This window comes from Panthera leo, chromosome F3 (genome assembly GCF_018350215.1).
Source record: "Panthera leo isolate Ple1 chromosome F3, P.leo_Ple1_pat1.1, whole genome shotgun sequence".
Taxonomy (NCBI): domain Eukaryota; kingdom Metazoa; phylum Chordata; class Mammalia; order Carnivora; family Felidae; genus Panthera; species Panthera leo.
The window spans coordinates 36013975-36027896 of NC_056696.1; positions in this window are offsets into that span (position 1 = coordinate 36013975).

The following is a 13922-nucleotide window of genomic DNA, read 5'->3' on the forward strand; positions in this document are numbered from 1 at the left end:
CCCTGGAGGACTGTAGTTCTGCAAAAGTACCACGTTGCTCACAGAGGTGATGTCAGGGCCATAGTGTGGGCTTGCACAAACCTTCTGCAGGCTGGAGAGGGCGAGCCTCGGTTACACTCGTCCACGTGAAGAACAGGAGCTGAGGAGCTTGAGGGGAAGAGAAACGAGCAGTTGCCACCACTCTCATCCAGCAGTTCCTAAGGTCTCTCATCCCGACCCCTTTAGTTCTTCCTCTCACGGATCTTCCCTCTTACTGTCCAGGTCACACAGTCCCTTCCTTTGGGGAGGGGGAAAGACTCACCTTTCCTTTTGCACTGCCACTTCAAGCTGGGGTCTAGGGAAGCACCTTAGCTAAGAACTTGAGCTTGGAGTAGGGCCGCCTGGGCTTGAAGCCCAGCTCCACCACTTAGCTGAGTGGCCTTGGGCAAGTTATTTCAGCTTTCTCGCTACTTCCAGTTTCTTCTCCATAAAACAGATAAAATTAGACCCCACACCATAGGGTTATTGTGCAAACAATTCAAGAGAAATATCTAACACAGTCAATACTCATGAGGTTGACTCCCATGCATTCTAACTGGCCAGCACTGTAGGCCAACAGCTGTTGGATTTTAACGCGCTGGTCTCCCCACCTTCGTGAGAATCACTCCCTCTTGTTGGAGCAATCTCTTCCCTCACCCCTCCCTTTGAGGAACTCAAAGTATTTCTTAGATGTACTGCCTTGGGGCAGTAGACAAGGCAATTGGGATGATTCTCCCCATTTTATGGCCAACTAAGATAAGGCCCAGAGCTGGTAAGGGCAGAGCCAAAGCTTAAGAAAGAGCACAGGCATATCTACAAGTGAAACCAAAACCCCATGGCCCCTTAATACAGGTCTCCAAACTGGAAAGCAGGGTAGGACTGCACCTGTGGAAGCTTTGACTCTGCCTAGTACCTTGTTGGGGAGAAAGGAGTAGGCAGCAAGTGATCCATGGGGAAGTTATCTATCCCCACAACTTACAGCATATGTGTTTTGCTTCCTCCTTCAATTCCAACACAGCACAACCAAACATAGAAGGTTCTGGTTTCCCTGAGCAGTCAAGAGGTCTGCGGCCCTGATCAGTCCTTAGCTTTGCCACTAGCTAGCTCTGAGATTCAGTTCTTTGTTTCTAAAATCAGAGATTGGGCATGATGACATCCAGGTGCTTACCTTGGTGCTTAGCTTAAACCTCTTCAGAAATTGCTTTATCTTAAAGTCATTTGGAAAAAGTCCCAGAATGTTGCACTTCCTATAAACTACTGCATCTTCCCTGGGTTTTCACTGTGTTGCAGAGAGCCCTAGTCCCTGAAGGGCCATGGCCCCAAGTGGCCAGCTGCTGTCTTCCTTTGGCCATGGAACACTAGTGTTTGTGAGTGATAAGAAGAGATGGGTCTGGACTTGGCAGCAGGAAGTTGGGCTGGGCCTTGAGCAAGGGGGAAAAAAATCAAGAAACCATGGTACTTTAATTTGGAAAGTAATTTTTCAAGTAACTTTTTTAGGCAAATGAGCATAGACATCTGCCCATTCCCATATTGGCAGGAAAAACAGAGTGAGGGGCTCAGAATCAAACCACAGTAGCAGAAATTTAGACATTTGCAAGAATAGCTAAACTGGGTGTGGAATGCTGAAATGGGTGACCACAGGTAAATGCACAACCCCTCTGGTGGCTCTGACTTCCATGTGTTCTGTTTAGGAAAATGTATGACATGACCCCACCCCACCTACCCCCACCATGGATTCCCTCCCTGCCTGAGAATTCTAGAATTCTGCATGGGTTGAGCAAGAAAGCACATAGGAGGACTGACTTGGCAAAAGGAACAGGTTTGGCAATGAATGTGTCACAGTGTGACCCCAGACAAGTTACTTAACTTGACCATGAGAAAATCAAGGATGTTCACATCCTGTCCAGCAACAAAACCTCTGCACTGCAGGGGGTGAACCCCTGCCCTTAGAGACTGATTCCAGCATAGGAGTCACAGAAAGTTCTTCTTCCTCAAAGTCTTACCCCAGACGCACCCTTGGCACAAAAAGGCTTTGTGACCTGGGTCATCAGGCAATGCTACCAGCCTCTTGCACTAAGCATCCTTGAGTTTATAGCTCTGAGCTGGACAAACGATGAGGATCCAGAAGAAAAAGATGATGGCCTTCAAGTATTCCTAGAATGGACTCTACCCCCAGGCGCTGCCAGACTAATGGGGATGACAATGAACACATTGAAATAATCCTACAGGAACCCATGGAGAAAAAAAATACTAAGTGAAAATTAACAGAGCACAAACCACCCACTAGCAAAGGATGAACAATGAGCTGAATTAATCAAAAGAGGCTTCATGGAGAAGGTGATTTTTAAGATTGGTGGTAGAAGGAATAATGAGAAGGGAGTCACTGATTGAGACACAGCGAATATAAGAGTGGGTGATGGGAAATAACCTGAGGGTAGGCTCTGATCCTGGGGTAGGCAAGCACACAGCTATTTATGTTCAGGGGCCATATGAGCACACAGCAAGTTACTCCCAGGCCCTGGGTCTCTCTCCCCATCCGTGGCGAGAGAAACAAGGTAAACTAGGTAGTCCTTCCAGCTCTAGCATTTTACATTTTACAATCCTGAAGTATAGGGAAGAGTACAAGGGTGATTTGGTTTGGGTAGAGTAGAAAGCAGATGGTAAATAGGAGGAGATAGGTCAGGCTGTTGAGGCATCGAATCTGAGCATAATACAGGTGTATCAGCTTGGGCTGAACAAACTCAAAGCCTACACCTGACCAAGTATCATCCAGGATTGGTCCTTGAATAGCAGCCCCAGAGCAGAAGGCAAACTGTGTAAATGACAGAATAAACCCAGATGGATGAAAAAAAAGTAAAACGTGTCAAGAAAATGGTTAGGGTCTCATCCTAAACAACAATCACCTCTAACAGCAGACCACTGCTCACAGACTGTTGCTGGATGAATAATCCCAGCTCTGGATGCCAGAGCTGTTACTCTAATTCTCAGATTCTTCAGCTGGCCCATGTGTCTGGATCTAGACTGTCCCCCTATGCCTGAGCTGTTTGCAGAGAGAAAAGAGAGTTCTTCCTTGCACCCCTCCCCCACCAAGAGAGATGCCTAGTCCAGAGCAGGACTGGCAGGATGGGGGTAGGGCTTGGGAAACCTTGAGAGATCTGAAGAGCATAAGATTTTAAGGGCCCTTCATCCTGCCTGTGAAGGATGTACTCACTGGCCTCTGTCTTGAGATTCCCAACATTCTCCATCCCACAGCACCTCTACCAATTCAAAGAGGCACCATGGGAAGAAATAGGTATAGAAAATAAAGGGTATGGCAGGATTACAAAGCAAGGGGCTTGGTACAGGTCATGGTCCAGGGAAATCCCCAAACAGAAGTGCCCCAGCTGGTTTCCCCATCACTTTGGGTAACTTTCCATTGCCACACACCCACCCGTACCCCCAGGTCTCTTCTAAAACACTATTGCTCACTTAGTGACCTGTTGGGAATCATACAAAGCAACGAGCCCAGTTTCCTAAACTTGAGAAACTACAGTCTACATGGAAGACAAAACTTACACCCAGTGTCCTAGAAGGGAGAACCCAAGAGGGGATACAGTGACCAAGGGCCAAACTGAAATCAACAGGCTCAGAAAGGGGTGTATCAGTGAGAACGAAGCCGTGGGAGGCAGCTTCCCTGGGGAGACACAACTAGGGCACCATCGCGTGGTAATCAGTGAATGTACAGGAGACAGGAAGGAAGAGTGGTTTAAGAGCAGGGTGCAGAACATTGGAGTATTTGAGGGGACAATCCATGGAGAGAAACCGGAGTGAAATGAACAACCATTTGTTGAGTGCCTACTGTATGCCACTGGCTATACCAGGCACTTTCCATCTTTTATTTCATGTCATCCTCCCCCCAAAAGTGACAGTGTCTTTCTTTCCATTTTGCAGTTGGGGGAACTGAAGTGTTTGTATGAATTTAGACTTGACCTGGTGGTCCATGAGAAGTGTCTGCCAGTGACTGGGGACTACCTTGATGGTAATGATGCCGGGGTAAGACTGGCTTGGCTGTGGTCTCCGGGGTGATGGAAAACATTGCCTATCTATCACCTAAAGGGTCAAGAGGGGCTATGACCCTGAAGCCCTCTAGATGGCTTTGGGACATTGAGTGATTGATCTCAGACCTGGGATTTCACCCTCATGACTCAGGTGCACTAAAATTAGCCTCTGCCCCAAGGGCCTTTTACCCACACCTGGTGTCCCACTCTCCTTCCCCCGGTGCTCAGCTTCTCTGTCTTGTGAACAAGCACGCTCCTCCCTAGCCCGGCAATTGGATGAGGTAATTAATCATCACTAACTGTTAATGAGGCCAACGAGGTGTTATCATCACAGCCACCAAATTGCGGCTATGACTAACGGACTGGTGTCAGAGATTCAGCAAGCATTGATAATTATTATAATTATTTTTTCCAGTCTTCATGTTTTTTCCTATTTTTGAGGTCCCAGGTGTGAGCTGGAGAGTAAAGGGAAGACCCAACCTTTCCCAGAACTGAAAAGGCGCACCATTTTGTTCAGCCTCCCACCCAGCCTGTGGCGGGACAGGGGAATGCCTGCTGCCGGCTAGGGTCCTATTTGACTCTCCCAGCAGCACCTTGATGAAAGTCAGCTTCACTGAGCAATCTGGAGGCTGGGGTGAGTCAGGCCAGATGGGGGAATCGGAGGCATTCTACCAGAGCCTGGCCGCCCAGGCATTCAGCTGGGGAATCCCTCAAGGGAACCGTGGACCCGTGCTGACCAAATCCGGCCCGAAGGAAAACCCTGTCTTGCTACATGACTCCTGATTCATGGCTTTCCCCTCCTGGAACTTGGCTCACGTGCTATCCCTGAAGCAGCCATCACCAGCTGCCTCACATTATTTTAAAAATAGCTACCCCCAAACCCCCAATTCCTCAGACAGCAAACTCCACCTGAAATAGAGACACTGAAATATCAGCAACTATCAAAGTCATCTTCAGGAGGCCTTGTCAGATGCAACCCCAGGACCTCCCCAGCTGATTGTCAGTGGCCTGCTTGGTTGAGTGTCCTACAAACACTCTCCGTAAATGCTTCTAATCCATGCGATTGATCCTGAATGCCATTTGTTCCACGGTTAATAAAATGCAAACCATTCTCTAGGGAGGGACAGAAAAAGGAACAAGGGAACTAACCTTTAGAGGGTACTTTCTTCATTCTGGGTACCACGGGGTGGACTTTAAATACTTCATCTCAGTTCAGGTTCGCACAGCCCTGTGCGATGTAGAATTGTGACTCTGATTGGAAAGAGGCTCAGAGGCTCCTGTTTGGCCAAGTCCACTTAGAAGTTGGCAGAGCTGGAATTAGGACTAAAACGTCTTTGATTCCAAAGCGCCTGGTTTTCCTAATATGCCACTGGCTGCTCCAAATCTCTATTAAGGGACAACAGAGGGCGTGGTCTCTGCAGCCACACTGCTCAGGTTCAAACCCTGCTTCTGATACTTACCAGCTGTGTGAGGTTGGATTGGGCACATCCCCTCTCTGACACTCAGTTCCCTCGACTGTAAGATGGGCCAGTGGAGATACCACATCAATCACACAGCTCTGTAATAGGACTGTTGTCGATATTAAAGGAGTTAATACACACACACCTGATACATTCCAAGGATTAGCTTTTGTTTTGTTGCTATTACTTGAAGAATACATGATGCGTATATCAGGCTCTGTCCTGGAAACAGCTCTTTTTAAAATATATTTACTTTTTATTTTTATTTTTGAGAGAGAGAGGGAGAGAGACCAAGCAGGGGAGGGGCAGAGAGAGAGAGGAAGAGAGAGAGAGAATCCCAAACAGGCTCCACACCGTCAGCGCAAAGCCCGATGCGCGGCTCGAACTCACAAACCATGAGATCGTGATCTGAGCCGAAAATCAAGAGTCGGATGCTTAGGCAACTGAGCCATCCAGGCACCCCTATGAAAACAGCTCTTAAGAAGGGAAGGAACATGCATGTGCTGAACCCCAAAGGGGCAATGAGGGCAATCATGTTTTGTCATTACCCAGTTTTTCCTAGGGTGACCCTGTCTGAGAGCATAAACTACTACTAACAAATACAGCCCTTACCGTGATGGGGAGGGGGCCGAGGCCATGCCCGGGTTGGAACTGGGGAAGCAGAAGACGGCTTGAGGAATTCAGACCTGTCCCCAGGCTCAGGAATACTCAGCCACATTTATTCAGGAAGTGGGTAGGCGGTTGGTATGCTTGTATGTTATTTCCAGGGTGGACCACTTCTGCTCCTCCCTAGGCTTCCCAGTAGCTTAGGACAAGGAGAAGATATCTCAAACCCAGCACTTGAAGTCACACTATTATTAGGATGGGGTAATTCCAGAGAAGTGAACATCTGCCCATGACAGGCACTATTCATCTGTCGGCTTGGGAAGGACAAGTGAGACGAGAAATCCAATCAATCGGGAAAGGCCCAGAGCCTGCCCCCACCCTGTCCTCAAATGCATGCATGCGTACTCACTCACACACACACACACACACGCACGCACGCACGCACAGGGGAGGGGAGGCATTAATGCTCTAGTGTACCTAGACACCCTGTCTGCAACATAACCAGTGAAAACTATAGTTTTCTTGAGAGAGTGGGAAATTGCAGTTATGACCTACTTTTTAGTATTCAGTTGACCAGTCACCTTTGAGAAAATGGTGTTTTTCCAGGGAGTGGGGAAGACAGCACCTGGTAAGGGTAAAGCTGTGGGTGAAGGAAACCACACTGAGGCTTTAGAAGCCAGAGAGCTGGTGAGAGGGCCCTGGAGGGCTGCGCCTGGGGTACAGGAAGAGATGGGGCTGGGCACAGTAGGCAGAGAACCAAACTCAGATCCTGGGGACCCTCTGGACTCAGCCAGCGGCAAGGCCCCTGGGAATTTTCCCAGCCTTGCCCCAAGTACGAGCAGCTTGTGTTCGCTGACTAGCCCTCTCTGTCCGTTCCTATAGCCACATCCCTGGAAACAATCTCCTTCCCAAAGAGGAAGTGAAAGAAGCCACTCTGGGCTTGTGATTGGAACCTGATTATTAGTGGACGTGACAGGCATTGTTCATCCTTCACACGGTGATCAGCAGATGAGACAGTAAATCTGAGCAGTCCCAGGAAAGGCCTACTGTCCACAAATGCCTCACACACACACGCGCTGCACAAGAGAAGACAACTTAACAAGAAGGAATGAAGAACAACATCAAAGGTCATCGATGAAGTCACCCTAAAAGTGCTGGAATTTGTTCTACGAAAAACCCCTATGAACTCCAAGATCTTGCCTTGTGTCCTGCCTGCTCTGCCTTCAGACTCCAGGCACATGCTAAGGAGATTCTGGGGGCGGCAAAACCCCAACTCCCTACCTGCGCCTCCAACTGTTGCTGCCCCAGCGGGTCTGGCCATGTCGGGAAGGGAAGGGGGAGGGGGAGGCGAGGAGATGAGGTGTCAGAGGCCCGAGATGGGCTTGTAAACCCCCAGACACCTGCCAGAGGCCTAAACCTGCGTCAGCGTCTGCACTATCAAAAGGAAAGAAAGCAAGTGTGCCGCAACAAAATCACAGTAGCCAGAGTGGAAAATATAGCTCTGACACAGGCCGTTGGCTCTGGGGAAAATTCTGCCGATGAACCATATTGAGAGTCAACGTTATTTATCTTCTATGAGTGCCAAGCTTGGGGAAAATTTTCTCCTCGTGTCTTATTTGGGAAGTGGTGGGTATTTTCCTCTTATTGCATGCCCTTAGGAAGTCCACAGACAGGAAAAGGGGCTAGATATCAGCAGTGATGGAGTCTCAGGGGGCTCGGGTTTCCTTCTGGGACACCGAGAGGATGGGGGCAGGGCCACGCCCTTATAGCATCTTTTTTTTTTTAATTGAGATATAATTTCTTATTACGTTAGTTTTGGGTATAACGCCGCCTTTTAACATCTTAAAAGTTCTTGAAGCCACATTGTTCATCTCAGTATGGTGACATGGGCAAAGAAATGAACTAAGTAGCAGGAGACCCAAGTTCTAACTCTGACTCTGCCACTCAGGCAAGTTCTTTAAAGGCTCCGGACTTCAATTTCCTCATCGGTAAAAAGACAGGGTTAATACGGAAACTACCTGAGAAATTAAATTCCCAGATCCCTCCCAGCTCCAATACTATCTGGGACTCTGGGTGCTCCCTGAAGCTAGCAGCAGGCTTAGAGCCAAGCAGGATGGAGTTTTTGTTGAAGAAAATTTTCTGACCACCAGGATCATTAGACGTTCCAGACGCTTTCCTGAAAGGCTTCAGGGCAAACTTGGTGCCAGGTTGTGTAGTCGTGTCTGGAAAGCAAGGACTTGAACCAGATGACTGTGACTTCCAGTTAAGAAGTCTTCTGGGTCTCCTATGTAGGAGCTAGACTGGGGGAATGAGCTACACCGACAACAGCCCCTTGGATTTGAACTGGACCATTTCTGATTCCTAAGGCTTCTTGGAATCTGGCGGTGGCCTCCTAGAAGATGTTTTTAGAGGGTGAGTGCGTGGCCAAAGCAATGGGTTGGGAGGAGGGGTGGACTTCGGAGCGAGTGAGGTATAGAATGAATGTAGAGGAGTAGTGTAGCAGTTTCCAAGAAGGAAAATTTAGCGAACAGGTATGGCTACTTTGAGACGAGTCTTGCACTTAGGGGAAGCTATATGGCACAGTCTTTTGAAGGGTCCAAGCTCGGGGGTCCAACGTGGCACATGGTAAGAAGTCGAAGAGTCATCAAGGTAAACCATCCAAGCTAGGTAGGAGTCGAACGTGGTTATCAGCACAGGCCTGTGGGCTCGCAGCCTTGGGCTGGGCAATGGCAGGTCCGTGGCATCATTTATTCATAGAAGAGCTACAGAGTCACATACACGCACACACACGAGCGCCCCCTCACACTCACGACAGATCCCATTGCCTAAGTTTGCCATCTCCGGATTAAGAAGATGAACGACAGATCTGCAGACCAGTGTGTTAAGTCAGATACTTAGCCAGCTGAGCCACCCAGGCGCCTCTGTAGGATGTTCTTACAAAAGAAAGCAAGCTCCGTGGGATGAGACTGATAAAGAGAGGCTCGGAGAGGAGGCACGCTGAGGGATACGCCGCATGGAGGGGAGCAGGTGGGTACGGCCACTGCAGATCAGTAAAGCCACGAATGATGGAGGCAGAGGAGTTGCGAGAGAGCAGGGCGTCTTCTGACAGTAGGCGAGAGAGCCTTCTCTTTGGGGCCAGAGACCTTGTGCCGAAAATCTGCGGGAAAGAAGGCAGCGAAGACCTTTGGGAGTGTGAATGCCCAGCTTGGATGGAGGGATTCTGTTCTGAAGGTTCGTGCAAACGGGAGATGGGTGATGAAATTGGCGCCTCAGGGAGACGAGCCTACGGTCTGGAGAAACCTGAGACGACTTAAAGAATGCCTTCTGTTGTCCGGCGGGCTGGGGTTGAAGGGAACAATCCACGTAAAAAGTTAACTTGGTTAGAACAGTAATGCCAGTAACCACCAGCTAGGGCTGAAACTGCACGTGGGCTTTCACTTGGCCAGTGGCGGGGCGGGGGAGGAGTAGCATAGGGGGCCAAGGGCGGGGTCGATGTGAAGAAGTCGGCACCCCTCACGCCATTTCCGCACCCCCTAGATCTCGGCTGCAGGGCCCCGGTAGCCTCAACCCCAGCTTTCCTGCTGCTGCGGCCTAGACGGGGCAGCCTCTGGCTCCGTGTGGCCTCTCGTGTACAACCCGGGCCCTCCTCCTCACCCCCGGTTTACTCGAAAGCCCTTTGATTTTACATGAAATGAAACAAAAGCCCCAGCTGTGGTTAGAGTGACCAGAAGCTCCTGGGTCCCACTCCCCCCAGCATAGGCCTCCCCCCCGGGGCCCTGCCTCTTTATTCCCCTGCAACCCCCACCCACGCAGGAAGGGCTCGGCGAGCAGACCAACTCTTCCTCCACTGGTACCACCCTTTGGGATGTTCAAAGTCATTTCAGGAGGCCCAGAAGGGAAAGCGAAATTGTGGTAGCATCAACAGTCATAGCTGTTCTGATAGTAATAGCCGTGATAGCTGTCGTACCTGTAGTATAGTGACAGAGCGGTCTGGAAGCAGTGGGTCTTGCCAGGGAAGAGTCACAGAGTCCTCGTTATGTGCCAGGCACCGCGGCAAGCATCTATCGCACATCCTTCTCACAGCCAGGAGGCGGCTATTGCTCTTACAGATATGATCAGTTCTCCTCGGTGGAGGCATATGTGGGGCTCTAGATGACAATGACAGCGCCCCATCAAAGCCAGCCAGCCGGTGACACACCGCTGAAGATATCCTATTATCCCTGTCCTGCCTTATCGCAGGCCCGAGCCCCACCCGCACCCCCTTCCCCAACACACAGTAGGACCTTGCAGTTCCCTTGGTCAGGTACCTGTTGGTTCACCGCGGGGCAAGGAGCTTATGTATGGCTTACGCACCAGTGTCTGAGTCACTTTTTTGGAAACTGGAATGAGGTCTCCATAGGAACTCATTTTACGAATGCTGATTTGTCATAGCATGTGATGCAACTGGGTTATTCTATATAAATAGCACCAACCTCAGTTCAGGTTTTTGGGAGCTGGGGTCTACAAGATTTACAAAAGATAGTCTCTTCTGTTTTAATTGAGGTAAAATTGACCTACAATGTTCTATTAGTTCATGTTTACTACATTTGTACACACTGAGAAGAGGTCACCACGATACATCGAATTATCATCTGCAGCCGTAAAGGTTAATACAATATGGTTGACGATATGCCCCATGCCGTGCATTATATCTCTATGACTTATCTTATAACTGGAAGTTTGTACCTTTTTTTGTTAATTTTTTTTAACTGTTATTTATTATTGAGAAACAGAGAGAGACAGAGCATGAGCAGGGGAGGGGCAGAGAAGGGGAGACACAAAATCCGAAGCAGGCTCCAGGATCTGAGCTGTCAGCACAGAGCCTGATGCGGGGCTCAAATTCACAAACCGTGAGATCATGACCTGAGCCAAAGTCAGACGCTGAATGGACTGAGTCATCCAGGTGCCCCAGGAAGTTTTTACCCTTTGACCCCTTTCACTCATTTCACCTGCCTCCCCACCCCGTATCTCTGGCAGCCGCCAGTCTGTTCTCTGCATCTGCAAGCCTGGGTTTGGGGGTTTTCGTTTTTGTCTCATTGGGCTTTTTGGATTCCACATACAAGTGAGATCGTATGGTGTTTGTCTTTCTCCATCTGATTTATTTCACTTAGCATAATGTCGTCAGAGTCCATCCATGTCGTCACAAATGGCAAGGTTTCACTTTTTTAAAGCCTGAATAACACATCCACCACATTTTCTTCGTCCACTCATCAGTGAACGCTGGACACTTAGGTTATTTCCGTATCTTGGCCGTTGTCAATAATGCTGCAATGAACATGGGGTGCAGATATCTTTTCAAATTAGTTTTGTTTTCTTCAGATAAATACCCAGAAACAGAATTTCTGGGTCATATGGCATTTCTATTTTTAGTTTTTTGAGGAACCTCCATACTGTCCTCCACAGTGGCTGCACCAGTTTGCATTCCCACCAACAGGGCAGGAGGGTTCCCTTTTTTTTCCACGTCTTCATCAACACTTGGTATTTCTTGTCTTTTTGAAGCTAGCTCTTTGACAGGTGGGAAGTGATAGCTCGTGGTGGTTTTGATTTGCATTTCCTTGATGATTAGTGATGTGGGACATCTTTTTATGTGCCTCTTGGCCACCTAAGGAGGATTCCTTTCTCTTACTGCACACACGACCAGCCTTAGGCAACATTCAAAATAAGACAAAATGATCTCGGGTCAACTTCCTATCACACTGGGACCCCTCTCTGGGAGGTATCCATCCACTTTCTCCTGGGAGGGGACCCTCTGTTGAAACCCCTGCCTTCTGCCCTGCTTGATCAAGAGCTGCCCAATGACCCGTTCACCTTCCCACCTATCCCAGATCACCACCCAGCCCCGCACAGAACTCAGCCTCTGGGGTGAACGCCTAAGGGGTTCCTGCTTTATCTTCCATAGCTTCTCCCCCACCTCTGAATCCGATCCACTCCTTGCCTTTTCTTCTTTTCCCCATGGGACACACCTGAGGGCTTGAAGGACTCTCACTCGTTGCTCCAAAGCCTGTGGCCGCCGTCATGCACCCCACCCCAGGACTGAGGCAGGACTCTGACAGGCTTCGTTGCGCTCTGCCACGGGAATCTGGCACCACACGGCCACCTCCACCAGGAAGACCTATTACCTGAGACGCATGGCACGAGCCAACGACACCAGGAACACCTCCTCCCCAGCACTGGCCTGCCTCGCAGCAGGTACCAAGATGACACAGCCATTTTACGGCAAGGTGCAAATAATTTCTTGAGAATGTGAAGGCCCTTCTGAAAGAGACGTGAAGCGATCTCTCAGGCTTTCCAGTAATATTCTTTCTTCCCAGAGACAGTCAATGTGAAAATCCACTTCCTGAGGGTGATCACCTCCCTCGCACGCCCCCGCCGCCCCCCAGACCATGCTCTTGAGGAAAAGGCAGCATCTTGTCATCTGGTTTCCACTGCGCTCAGCAGACCTGACTCACAATGAAACTGCAGCCTCAGGCACGCTGGGGGCCAGGATTGCGAGAAGGAAATACAGGTGAACACACGCAAACGTCGCCCGAGGAAAAGGTTTTGTTTCTATTACAGAATGATGCTTCCAGGGCGGGGTAGAAGCTATGAACCGGAAGAAGGGGCCTGGCATGGAGCTGACTCGTGGTTTGGCATGTGTGCATCAGAAGAACGTGTGGTGGCTAACTCCTGCCAAGAAGGACAGGGAGGGAGGGAGGAGTACCACAAAATCCTAGGATGTTCGATTTGGAAAGGACCTTAGAGAAACAACTCTGTCAAGCCCCCCAGTTATCGATTAAGAAAGCAAGGCCAAGGGGTGGAAAGGAATGGGTCTGGGGTCTCATGGAGGAGGCCCGGGGCTGGCTGCTGTTCTCCTATGGGGAGGACATCTGTGTCGCGTCCTCAGAATGTTGGGGTGGAGACCCTGTCCCGTTCTGAGGCGTCGGGTCCACAAAGAGAGAGATCCAGCTCTAGCAGCTGTGCATGCCGATGGAAAAGCATCAAAAACCACCGCTCATTCCGTGCTGGGCACGCACGGAGCACTTGCATCCACACACTGTTGCGTTCAGTCCTTGCAACAGCCGCGTAGGGCCAGTCACCGTCTCCGGTGGTAGATACTACAGCATGAGAAAGTGCAGCAACTTGCCCGAGGTCACACCGATGGTAAGAGGCAGAGGTGGGTGGCAAAGTTAACTTGACTCTAGGACCCACACACTTAACCGACCACACTCTACTGCAGAGACCAGCTCAAAGGCAGGGCACACCGTGTGGTTTCCAGCAACCGAACACTTGGGCCCAGGGCGTGGGTCTGGCAAATTGGGGAAGGTGGGTGTTTTGCTGCCAAAGACCCAGCCTTTGCCGTCAGAGGAGACATAAGGTCTGCCACATAAGAGAGGCTTGAGTGCACCATCCCTTAGCCAATCAGGGAATCTTCAAACCGATCAGTCAACTATTTGATGCCAATTTATATCCAACTTCCTGCTTGAGAATCCTGACCTGACTCCCAGGAACAGTCTGAGATCACCCAAAAGTCAAGGCACGAACAGATTCTCGTTACCGTTTTTAAAGAACAATATATATTTTTTAAAGTACTGATATAATTGCAAAAGCATTGATACATCAAAAGTATCAGAACCTTGGTGGACTTCCTTAAATATATTGTATAGTTTAGTGATATGTCATTTTGAACTTTTAAAGAAATTTATTCATTTATTTCGAGAGTGAGAGAGAACACAAGTAGGGGAGGCATAGAGAGAGAGGGAGAGAGAGAGAGAATCCCAGGCAG